At 43.4% G+C, this 12,367-nt stretch overlaps 1 protein-coding gene across 1 annotated transcript in view; it reads right to left on the reverse strand.

Moving 5' to 3' along the window:
- The window catches only part of LOC141757014 (synaptic vesicle glycoprotein 2C-like), a 46,430-nt gene extending 35,358 nt beyond the window's left edge, over positions 1-11,072 (reverse strand). The window contains exon 1 of the mRNA XM_074617164.1: positions 10,864-11,072. The gene's annotated coding sequence lies outside the window, so the exon portion shown is untranslated. The remainder of the gene's footprint in view (positions 1-10,863) is intronic.
- Positions 11,073-12,367: the final 1,295 nt, after the last annotated feature.

Below are 12,367 nucleotides of genomic sequence, written 5' to 3' on the forward strand. Positions count from 1 at the left end.
GTTCACAACGTTCAGCTTTAATTTCACTGTACAAACGTAGTTGTTTCAAGCCCAACTTAGTTTTTTCCTAAACCTAACTATAGTGGTTTTGTTGCCTGAATCTAAGCAAGTGTTTTTGATTAACTCACAACGTTAAGCACGTGTTTACAGCGACCAAAAAGTGCCGCCGAGGGGTCTGACAAAGCGCCAGTATGTGACGAGCTGGGATTAGAAAGCGTGGCCTCGTCTTATTTTGAATTATACAGAGAAAAACAGCTACTTTTAACAAACCCATCAATGATCTAATTAGAAAATAAGTCCATACAAATGAGATTGATTGCTTAAGAAGTCGTGTAGTGTAATGGTGATACGTCTGTTAGCTGTCAGCCAAGTTTACAAACTAGAAAAACTCAATTTAATTACAACTGTGTCCTTGAAGTATTTCTGGAGTGTTTCCAGGACTGTGGACTCGCTGGTACTCAGTCCGGTCCCATTATTAGTTTGCCGATGACATGACAGCGGTAGGTCTAATCACTGGGGGTGAAACACAAAGGAAAGCCTGGTGTGTGGACATCAGTCAGTTAGACAGAAAAAAAGCAGTTAGCCGTCATTACTGTACTCATTAACATAAACAGCACCGCAGTGAAGTCTCTGATGACCTTTCAGTGTCTGTAACATCTCAAAGTCATAGTGACCTCCCTCCATCTCCACAGCGCTGCTTTGGGCTTGATGGTCTCTGACCGCTGTGGCTTGTAAAAGGTGGTAAAATGCAGCAGTGCATCTGTGGCTCCTCTCTCACTCATACAGTACATAACATTTACTGTAAAACAAGTTGTGGGAGCAGAAAGCTTTCAGCATCATCAGTGACCTTCAGTATCAAACCGAAGGCACCTGATCCAGGTCCTGAATTCAGCCAGACTCCCACAAAAATCATTGTAGCTTTAAAACTGATCCCGCTACAACCTAAAAATTGGAAGTTGCGTTAATGCTTTAAAGAAATTATTGGCGTTGCACTGTCCCCTTTGCTGCTGCAAATTTCCCCGCTATGGAAATAATAAAGGATTATCTTATCTTATCTTGTGTAAAACTTTTTTTTTCTCGCATGCCTCCACGGTGAACGGAGAATCCGAAAATGGTCGAAAACGTGCTTGTGCATGCTCGCTGCATGTCCGAGCATGACACAGTAGTGGCGGAAGTGTTTTAAACATTACGTTTTTGGAGAAGATGCATGTGTTTGGGAAGTATAGTGAGCATACGACAATAAATAAATGAGACTTGGATTATTCTGCACGACTTGTGTGAGAGTTTGTGAACGGATGTTTTGATATAATAGTTTTGCTGTGGTTAAACGCGGCCTCCATTTACTTCAGTTCATCAAGGATTTACTCCTTTTCTTGATTTACCGTGGCGGCGGCATGCGAGAAGAAGCATTTCTTCAAAAATTCAAGGTAACACTCGGAGTGAGTTGTTGATATACAAATGTTCATTTTGTGGGTCAAGTATTCCTTTAAATGGAATGATGTGCAACACTTAGAGAGTGAGATGAGAAGATTGCTTCCACTCTCATGTCTCTGTGTTAAAGCTGCTATAATCAATATTATTATATTACCAATGGTTCACATGACTACTTTTATGTGAAAGGGGTCACACATAGTGACAAACCTACAGATATCCCTGACTCTGCAGCTCTGATCAGCTCTGATGCAGCTTTTCAGCGACACAGACAGGCTTGTATTGTATGTGGTTTGACACAAATACTTTTTTTTATTCAGTGCACATTTGTGTCAAGTCTAATAGAACTGAAGTAAGTTGATATCATTGGTATTACGCCTTCAGAAATAGTACATTCTTGGAAATCTGGCTTTTTTGCGACCATGTTTTCTGTCAGAGCTCATTCATTTCTGGGTCATGTTTGCAGGCTGGGACGACATGACAGCCTGTATGACTGACTCCCCTTAGGGCTCTCTCTACTGTGACACTGGCATGGCCTCTCAGAAGACCTGTCAACACATCAGGTCCGAGCCGTCTGTCTGCCACGCTGCAGCCGGAGGTCACCACCAGGCACCGAAGACGGCTGCAGGAGAAACACCAGCGAGCTCTGGGGCCGTCGCATTACACTCTAAAGCCCTTTAGCTACTCTGTTATTGACAGGGCAATTACACAGTACACACAGAACAAATACAAATATACAATGCACATGCAAAAGACGTGAACTATCTTCAACCAGTATACACTATTTGTTATATTGGTTGAAATGGTCTTTACACCCCGACAGCGATCCATTACTTATGAGCTATCGGAAAAGAGCCGTCATCTGTAGCTGCTGTAATCCTGTAAAAACGTCTACCAATCACTGCCTCGTGGTTCACTTGGAAAGAACCAATCAGATGCCTTCCTGCCTCCGTGCTTGTACTCTAACCTTGGCGTGCACCAGCCTGAACTCAAAGCGCGTCGCCGCACGTTTACTGGAGAATGGAAGAGAAAACTCGGCCCTGCAGTAGCACTGCCGCGGTTACTTGTCATGAGGTAGCGTTGTTGAGTTGAGGTCCTCTCTCCGCTCTGTGTCTGTGAAGTAGTCACGATGCGGCGGTGCTTGTGCATGTGTGAACAAAAATAAATAAAGAGTTGTTGTGTTATTGTAGTCCCAACAATTCCAACAGAGTGATACTTCTTCTCTCTAGCGGATCGCTTCACATCACTTTCAGGAGTTGAATTCTCCCACTTAAACCTGCCTCCATTACATAATATATAAAAGTAATGGTTTCAGTTTTTGGAACAAGTAGCTTGTGAAAACAACACTCCCAACTCGTCAAATACCGCCGTTTCATGCGGGGCACTAACAGCGGTCTCCTGGGTGAAAGACGTGTTTATTTGACCCATCCTACCTCCGCACCCTCCTACCTCGCCTGGACTTTCTCGCCCTTTATGCAACACCACTTCCTCTGACCGTCTAATATTGACACAGACGAGTTCACATTGGAGTTTGTTGAAAGCCTGACACTACCTTGGTGCATTGGTATCGGACGCCGAGGCCGGAAGTATTTGACGAGTTGGGAGTGAGAACATGTCGGTGAAAAATAAGGTGTGCTGAATTTAGGAGGTTAATGTTATTTCAATGTGTCTGGTGTACATTAAATCATACATATATCAGAACAGCTTCAGTAATAGAGATATCTATTATTAAAGACTTGATCGGGACATCCAATAACAATGTCTACAAATGATGCATTATGTGTTTCCTGTTTAATGCACGAACAGCAGTCAGTGGCATCTGCTGATCAAAAACACAAATACCAGACAACCAGAAACAGAACATCATCTGTGAAATGATTCATATACAGACGACTGACATGTTCAGCTCAGTTGTTTCTGGGTTCAGTTAGCCAAAGAGGAAATATCTCTACAATAGTAGCATCATAGTGGTAAGATGATACAATGCAGATAGTCTTATGATATGATTGTGTCTTTCTACATGCTACTGTATTTGTATCTGCAGTCCGTGGAGAGGGAAGCATAACCTGAGGTGTCGAGACTAGGTTAAGTGCCCAAATAGACGGTGGCAGGTTGATGAATGGTGTTTCTGCTCACCTTTGCTCTGCGGGATTAGATAAAACATCAGTCGGGATCTGTCATTTGAACGTAAGCGGCCGGGGCTCCTCGGCGACGTAAAGCAGCCCGAGAGATTTTGGTGCAATGCAGCAATGAAATGAAGTAGGAAATGTGTTCTTACTAACTTTGTGCACGGCCAGATGATGAGATGCTGACTCCCCCTGGCCATGGATGTGTCTAAACACTAAATCTCACCATCCTATGTGGCTTCAGGACATTAAATAAAAAGACCTGCCGCTGTCGGGATTCACGCTGCATCATTTCCCACAGCGGTTGAGCTGAAGCATGAAGGCAAAAGTGAGGCGTTTTACAAGTTTTACAAGTCAGTGTTTTAGTGAAATGAGTGCTGCTTGAGGGGTCAGACGTTTATATCTCACTTTGTTTCAACACCTCTCTCTCTCTCTTTTTTTAATTCAAAATGTTGTTCTGAACAAGGCAGTCAGTGCTAAACATATGACTCTGTCCTCACTGGAAAAGATAACAGTATTTGTTGAAAAAACGTAATATGCTTTCTTGCCGAGAGTCTCATATCTGTGCGTAAGTATGACGCTATAGAGCTGGGATGCTATTCAAACCTTTTATCAAAAAAGTGTTGCATCACTGCAGCTCATTCTTATTCCCAGGGCGTCAAATACAGAGGCTTTGTCACAGCCGTGGGCGTTCGATACCGCCGCACAAGGCATCCCCTTAGCGGCGGAATGAAACGCACCGGTCTTTCCATTAACTACAATGTAAACTCATCCGTGGCAAGTACAGTAAACGCTCCAAGAAAGTGTGCCAGGAATGTGGTGATGTAGTTTAAAGAGCAAAAAGACACACAATTTCACTATAAAAACGTAGTAGTTTTAAAGTAAACCTAATTATAATAGTTTTGTTGCCTAATCCTAAAGTGACGCCAAGGGTAACTATAGTGGTTTTGACCAGGGAACGTGACACCAGGGGTCGTGACACACAAGGGGTCGTGACACCAGGGGGCATGACATGACACCAAGGGGCGTGACATGACACCAAGGGGCGTGGCATGACACTAAGGGGCGTGACATGACACTATCATGTCATCCGACTATCATTTAGTGTTGTTTATTCATCACCCCCCCCCCCCCCCCCCCGGTGTGTAAAGGCCTTAAAGTTGGCAGAATTTCATAAACGCTCATTTTGGAAACCTCTGACAAACATATTTTGCCATTAAGGTATAAAAACTTGTTTTAATATAAGGTTTAAAAAAGACTCCGTAACACTGTGTCCTGTATCTGTACACAACAAAGCACATTACAGGAGCAGACATGTTTTCTACCTAAGCACAGTCCTCTTTGCAAACTTCCCCGAACTCATTTCCAGCGCCGCAGCTCCTCCAGCCGAGCGCTTGACGTCTTGAGACTAAAGGTCGAACTCTGTGATAAACCTCATGATATGCTCTGAGAGTTTCTGCACCAAATGGCCAAGAAGAAAATAGCCAATCAACTCGCTGCTCTGCAACACTGAGAGAACTTTTTTATAATAGAGGGGAAATGAATAATGGTGCATAACAGGCAGCCAGGTCTGTGTATAATCCCTGGTCTCAATTCACCTCCTCCAGGCTGATCAGTGGTTTCCCCTCTATGACTGTCAATCTCTCTTCACTTCTTCTCTCTCTCCATCCTCTCGTCTCTCTCATCCGAGTGCGCCAAGAATTTCAAAGTCACCGTCTTGATGGCGATGCAGAATATGAAAGATATCCCTCTTCTGTTGACATTTCATTATTCATGATAAGCTAACCGCTCTCCTCCGTATGCAAATGGTCATTAATGCCGACATTTAGAAGTCTTTTCATGCACTTTGAGCACTTTGAATGTCCAGTCTTTCTTTGAAGCTACACAACGACATACTGTTGATGTAAGAGATATGGTTATACAAGAAGCTGCCACATTTCAACCCACAACCATGACCTCCCCCTCTCCCCCGCCCACAAAAACATGCAACCTAATATCAGTTATGGCCTTTTTATTTCCTTTTTGATGGCGACTCCCCTCGCCTCGCCTTCTGCTGTGATGCTGTGATTGGGGTTATTATAACAGCACCCTTATGATGTGATTTTAGCAATCAGCAAAAAATTCCTGCGAGCTCTGAATCAGCAGTCCACAGAGAGGGGAGAAATGATTTCCTCGCAGTCGTGCTGTCATGGCCCGCTGACGCCATCCAGCTACGTTCATTAATCACTCACGCAAACGCACACACGGAAACACACACACACATGCATACAGTAGATGCACGCACGCATACACTCTGCAGGTGAACACGTACTCATACTGTGCAGGATGAAATGGAGGAAATGTTTTCTGCAGGACATTGCTGTATTCTAAAAAAAACTTTTCTCAGAACAAATTGTGTTTTTGAAGAGGGGAATATTAACACACAGATAAGATCTGCATGCGACATACTGATCGACACTGCAAATGCAAGTGGATGTGCAGAGCCCTGCAGGCGTTCTGCAGTGCCCACAGATGGCTGCAGTGGGCAGTCAGTCGCTAATGCACATCGTGAGAATAAAACCTCACGCCAACCTCACGACTTCCTGTGATCATACAGCTTAATGTGCAATAGGAGCTGTGTCGTAAAAGATCATCTTCAGTGCTGTTGGCACAAGCCTTACACTTGACTTATAACAAAAGAACGAAAGACTAAGACCTCAGTTTGTGATTTGGACAAATACACTTGGAAATCGGGTCAAATACAAACGCTTCTGGTCTTTGAGAGCTCTAAAAAGTACATACTTCACCAACATGTATTATGTGGGTGGTATGCTACATGTACAATAGCTCAACAGATGCTCATGTACATATTTCATCATGCATTTCATCCTGTCACCAGTTCCTGACAGCCTCTCTCCTCTTTCCCACTGGACAAAAAAACACCACTAACACCCACTAACATCTGGCTTTTGTCTTTACAACCGGCGTTCATTCCCGGGATGAATGACTCTGCAGTAGTCACGGGTATTTATCAGCTTCAGCTCCAACCAGCAGTGATGGAGACATGGATGTATAAAGAGAACTGGATACAGCGTTGGAGGCGGGCTCCTGCTCATTCCTATGAGAGTTGCTCAGTAATGCATGAAGCCAAAATGGCTCGACTGCCGAGTGATAAAGTACCCAGATCATCCGGTGATCTTCTGCATCCATTGGTCCCACAGAGCAGGCACAGTAGCGTTTCCTTTAACTCCGCCTCCCAGCCCTCGCTCCAGCCTCGGTCTGGGTCTCATTCATATGAACGGAGGAAAGAAAATAACTCTGGATTCAGCTATTAGTGTATTTTACAACTTTTAGGACCTAATGATTTAAATAAGGGCTATTCAAGTGTTCGTACTGGGAAGTTGATTCACCTCAAAAAAAAAATATCCGCTAATTTATAAACGTCTCTTTCCCAATGTTAGTCTATGGGAAAAAGTCTTTCTGGGCCTAATGGCATCACGTGATGGACACAGAAGTTGTAGTACCGCTGTTTGTCCACTACGAAAATTGACTTGGCTTGGTTGACACGCTAATTTTCTACCTTTTTCCGGCGCAATGCTATGACTAGTTTGACCAACTCTTTGCCATCTAAGCCTCAAATCCCGTCCGTCTCCGTCCAAGCGGCGCTCGAACCTTGTTCCAAATTAGTCTGCATTGAGTTTAAGTAACCACCGTAACAGTTTCATTTTTTACTAACCCTGTTTTGTGACGTGTTCGTGACAGGGAAAAAAAACAGAAAGGCATACTCGTCTACTGGCAATGGGAAAGGAGTGTAACGCCTAATTTTGTGGGGTTTCCCGCGTTTAAAAAACCTGCATATACGTGCTAGTATTACACCAAATTCACACCAGAGCAAGCTGTCATGCAATAGTTATGAAAAGCTGCGTCGGCCACTCCAGAGCTCAGTGAACTGCGACCGTTTGATTGTTTTGCAGCAAAGTGCGGCCAAACTAAAGTTGGGAAAAGTTTTAGCAGAGAAGTGTGGCCAGCGAGGACCTGCAGCCAATCAGGAAACAGATTCTGTGACTCCTGTGACATGTTGACCTGTGTTACTAAGAATTTCTTCCCACCTGAGACACATGAACACACCTCCCGATTGCACAAAAATGTAATTATGGTGGCGAGCCGCACTTCGCCGCTGCCTGGTGTGAATTCAACGTAAGAGAGACGTCTTTTTGTAACTGACTGCAGGTATCAGATTCACAAATATCTAAAAATGAACTTTTCAGGCGTTGGAAACATATTGCTCTGCTTTCCAAAAAAAAAAAAAGGGGGAAAGAGGCTGATGAAGGAGCACTTTGAACACGCAGCACCCTCAAGAGGCTGTTGAAGCAGCAGCACGACTGGCGGGGGAGCAGTGGAGCGGGGGTTCAGATTAAAGTAATGAACACACACTACATTATACAGCAGCAGCATCATGCCTTCCAGCTCAGAGATCCACTGAACACAAACACAGAAATTCATATATTCAATAATGCACCGCTGCAAAGGGAACGGTCAAACAGCACAGCACTTCATTTGGGCTCTCCTCCTGACGTGCACACAAACACACACACACACAGCTGCCTGACTGCTTGTATATAACGATGACTGTGAGGGTTTACCGACTGCTGGAGTTCAGCCAGCTGCTGTCGGGTCCCTGTGTGGATACTCACACTGCATTTTGTCTGTTTTTTTCATTAGATTGACATTTTATCAATATTAGTTTATCCTCATTTGGACCTGAATCGTACATTTTAAGAGAAAAATTAACTTTTTTCTTTGATATTTATTTCACTGAAAAAAAAATACACCTGCAGTTTTTTGTCAGAATTAAAGGAATACTTCAACACTTTGGGAAAAACACTTATTCACTTCCATCGTTCTCAAGTCTGCACGACAAATGTGAAGCTACAGTCAGCAGCCGGTTACTTTAGCTTAGCTTAGCATGAAGACTGGAAACGGAGGGAAACAGCTAGCCTAGGTCTGTTTTAAGGTAACAAAATCTGCATATCAGCTCCTCTAAAGGTGTTCACACAGAACGCAAAAGCAAACTTTCATCTCAAGTCATTCATGCAAATTTCACTGCTGGACTGTTTGTGTTCATTCATCCAAAACAGCCAATGTACCAACTATAGGTTTTGTAAATTTTAACTAAACTCATTGAACATCCTCACCTTTGCTGATGTATAAACAGTGGTGGAAGAAGTCATTCATTTAAAATCTTACTTAAGTAAAAGTATGTGAATATTACAAGCCTCCATGACGGTGCAATGTCTTGTAGTGACGGTTGTCATTTGGGTTTTGATAGAAGCAGAGAGACGAAACTCCGCTATTTTTTTGACAACAGCCGCTGCAGCCATTTTGGACTGAAAATGATGTTTACAATATTTTATTGTTCAACACAGGCTATTTCGGTAGAATATGACAATAGAATAGAAATAATTTAGTTTTACTTTTGTACGGCACTTTGTAGGCGGACGTTTTACTGGTGTCCGGTAGTCACTTTCAATCCAAAATGGCAGAAGTGTAGCTCTGCTGCTGAGTGCTGATGTTGCAATGGCATTAACAATTACCTTTCACTTCTTCAATATAGCCTACTGTACGTTCTCTGATGAAGTCTAACTTCAGAGCTAGTTACGTAGTATATAAAGTCAGAAAGACCACTTATGGTGGGTGGGTCAAACCAACACTGGACTTGCCAGTGTTTGTCAAGTTACGTTAGTGACGGTTGTCACGTGTTTCCGTACGTGTTTCACTTACTTTACGTACCCAACCATGATGTTTTCCCAAGTCAGTGGCTTTGTTGTCCCCTGCTGGTACTGCACGTTAACACAGGCGTGTAATATTCACGTCTCAGCGAGGTAAAACGTGACACTGACACGCTATCCTCTGGTGGACAGGTGGGTCTATTACATGCTATGAACAGCGATCTCCGGGTTGAAAGTCCTGTGTTTGTTGGACCCATCCACCTCCCCTCTCGCCCACCATAAGCAGTCTTTTTATTCTACGTCACCAGCTCTGAGCGTAGCATATTCAATGCAGACTACATGGCGTACAAATGACTCGCCAAAAAGCAAGAACACCATGCACCTTAAATGACCTGTGAGTTCTGCAACCATCTTTTTGTGGGAGTTGGTTACACATGAATGGCTTCATCTCTCCTGTTTCCAGGCTACTGATTGGCTGACCGATTGCATCATGGCTTTCTGTCCTGTATGGCCCCTGATCACCAGGAACATGTGGTGCAGACCCATGCAAGCCTTTGTGTTGAGATGAAGCCCAGATAATAATAATAATAAATAGGCTGAATAGACGATGGCTGCTTTGTCATCTGCTGAGCGAAAGCAAACACTGAGGTATACATGCAGCCCTGAAGCCAAACATTCATTTACTGATCTGTTCAAACTGAACCTGAGAAGAGCTCTGCAGCAAACACCTGCTCATATTCTCCATGTTTGACCCAGTCAAACTTCCCATCCAGCCAGCTGGGAGGGACAGCTTTATGCAGAAACTCATCTGTCACTTTCCTCCTCTTTGTTCCACTCCTCACCAGGCTGCAGCCTATACTACACTACTGCACACTACCAACACAGTGGCTCCACATCTCAGCCCCACAGACCGTGCACGTATACAGGAAGGTGCATCAATCACCGAGGAGTCTTTTTGACGCAAGTCGCGTCCCATAATTAGATTTCTGGCTGCCTGGAAATCAATCCTCTTCCTCCTCCTCCTCCGTGCACAGTGTACAGTTAGAGGAGCGTCCTCTGCTCACCGCATCGAGCACTAACTCCTGCTGTAATGGATGGATCTGTTCTGTTCTGTCTCTCTCTGCAGCTGCAGCTCACTGCAGATTCACTGCACGGTGCGCGGATGGGAAAGCTCGGGGGTTGCCTCTGACGCGTGCGTGTGGAACATCTGTGCACATCAGGATGGCACCGTCACGACCACACACATGTAACATCTGGAAAGTCACTAAATTACTGGTTTGGTGCATTTCATAAAAAAATAACTTTATGAGAATAAATCTTAGAATAATCTCTGATTAAAAATATATAAAATATGTGGTTTTTAATAATGCTGACTGGACAACTCTGAGAAAGTTGCACAACTTTTCTGTCACAGCTTTATGATCATTTTATTCCCATTACAGGGAATGAAGAGCATTTTTAATCACCAGATGCATCCAACATTTCCTGTATCCATTTTGCATATTAAATGATGCAGAAATGCAGATAAAGATGTGTTCCACTGTATTGCGCAGGGAGGTGAAGTTTGGCACATTTTTAAAAAGAAAAGAAATACTCACAACGTGCAGAGGAGCAGACGCATCGTACCGAGCTCGATGAGCCTCCTCGGTTCCCTTCCTCTCTTTCTCCTCTCTACACAGAGACACAGATGGAAAGCATCGTGTAGAGATTGCTTGTTTCTTGTCTTCTCCGATGCAGCAGCGGTTTCTCTGCTGCAGTCCAACGAAGACGATGCTGAGAGGCTGAGAGGCTGAGGGGAGGTGGGAGGCTGAGTGTGATGGGGGGAGGAAGAGGAGGAGGAGGAGGAGGAGAGGAGGGAGGGAGGGAGGGAAGAGGCAGAATGAAATCAATAGTATAGGCAAGGCAAGGCAGCTTTATTTGTAGAGCACATTTCAGCAACAGGGCAATTCAAAGTGCTTTACATAAACATTCAAGATCATTATGACAAAGTGCAAAAGAACATTAAAGGGACTGTTTGTAACTTTCAGAATTGCTTGTTAACAGCGACACCTGTGGCCGTTAAGTCAACGAAAGTCAGCGTTGTTATTAGTGAAAAATATCCGGAAAATTCTTTTGAAAAATATCCAAAAAATTTCAAAAATGATTAGTAAAATATTTGAAAAACGATCTAATACTAAGTTAATCAAACAAATACACATTATTGGACGTTTACGGGAGACTATTTACATTGAATTAAAGACAATTTATGACTTGTCAGAAAAGTACAGGTGTAAGTAACTAATTAATTAACTAACGATGGCTCTGTTCCATTCAGGTGTGACAGTGAGAGAGACAGTGAGCGAGAATGCAGGATACCAGGAGCCTTAAATCAAAGCAGCTAAATGGAATTCATTAAAAGTCATCATTAATGTCATTATTTACACCTGTGTAGGTCAAAATGTCTTCCGTGTCTCTTTCCCTGTACATTACGATGAAAGAGGTGTCCTGTCCTCAGTTTTACAGGTGTTTATTTTATAATGGTGGTCAATGAGGACAATGTGTTTTCTCAGGTGACCTATAAATGATGTCTTTAGAGCAGATTCTTCTGTCTAGAAGACCTAATGTGCTATTACCACCTGTGACCACAGTGGGCGCTGTTCAGCACTTTACAGGGGAACTCCTCCAATATTACACATCAAGGTCTATTTACATGTCCTAGGTAATAATGCTGCTATGTGAAAATACTTGTTTAAAGTCTTTTGTGGCTCCAGGGGGAGCTTAACTCTGATAAACTGCCTCAAATGATGTCACTTGAGTCAGCATCGGTTGGCTCTGAAGCATACAAGCTTGAAAATGAAAAGAAATCTGAGCTCACCAGACCTGTGTATGTAACAGTTCAAGACTACAGTACATTAGCCGTAATTGGTATAAGACACGCAAATCTAGGATTGAACTGTCGGCTGTCGAGTTGCATTGTGGGTAACGTAGGCACCAGGTTTTGACGAGGAAGAAGAATACGTCCGCAGTTAGGTGCAGGCAACAAAACCTCTTAGTTAGGTTTAGGAAAAACATCATGGTTGGGCTTGGAATAAGTACGTAAATTAAGTCAAATTAATTCGGAAA

Source organism: Sebastes fasciatus, chromosome 19 (genome assembly GCF_043250625.1).
Source record: "Sebastes fasciatus isolate fSebFas1 chromosome 19, fSebFas1.pri, whole genome shotgun sequence".
Taxonomy (NCBI): domain Eukaryota; kingdom Metazoa; phylum Chordata; class Actinopteri; order Perciformes; family Sebastidae; genus Sebastes; species Sebastes fasciatus.